Raw genomic sequence first — 712 nt, forward strand, 5'->3', positions numbered from 1 at the left:
TTGACTTCTATTCTTTTAAAGCAAAGGTAAGACAAAAGAACAAGCTTTAACATCTATACCAATACCACTATACTATACCCCAAAACTATCAAGTGCCTGATTCCACTGCGTTTTGACAAATATGGGTATATGTCTGTGTAAGCTTCAGCTTACTTGTGCGCATGTGTGTGAGTGTGTGTGTGTGTGTGTGTGTGTGTGTGTGTGTGTGTGTGCGTGCGCACATACGCCACGACTGGGTGGAATCAGGCGCTATTCAGTTTTTGAGCATATGAAGTTATTGGTTTGTCCATTTGTCTGGCTTTTTTGTGAAACCATTTATATTGAATAGATGTTGAGATATTTGATATTGAAGGAGTTGGGAGTCGCCTGGTATCTGATACAAAATTGGCGAGAAAATGGCCGCCAAAGTTTGGTGAATACCACATCTTGGGTGTCCTTGAAAACTGCAAATTACATTAGTGGTTCTTTCGATCAGCGTTTTTAAGAAAAAAAAACTAAGACGGACTTGCGTTTTTAAATGGACACAAAAGGTGATGTTGAGCAAAACGTTTTATTTGAATTGATAAAAATTGCCCAACGGGCGATAAAACGTTGATTTCTTCGATTCCATCTTTTTAACGGGCAGCTGAATACACCACGATGACACACACACACACACACACACACACACACACACACACACACACACACACACACACACACACACACACAC

This window comes from Aplysia californica, unplaced genomic scaffold, assembly GCF_000002075.1.
Source record: "Aplysia californica isolate F4 #8 unplaced genomic scaffold, AplCal3.0 scaffold00058, whole genome shotgun sequence".
NCBI classification, from domain to species: domain Eukaryota; kingdom Metazoa; phylum Mollusca; class Gastropoda; order Aplysiida; family Aplysiidae; genus Aplysia; species Aplysia californica.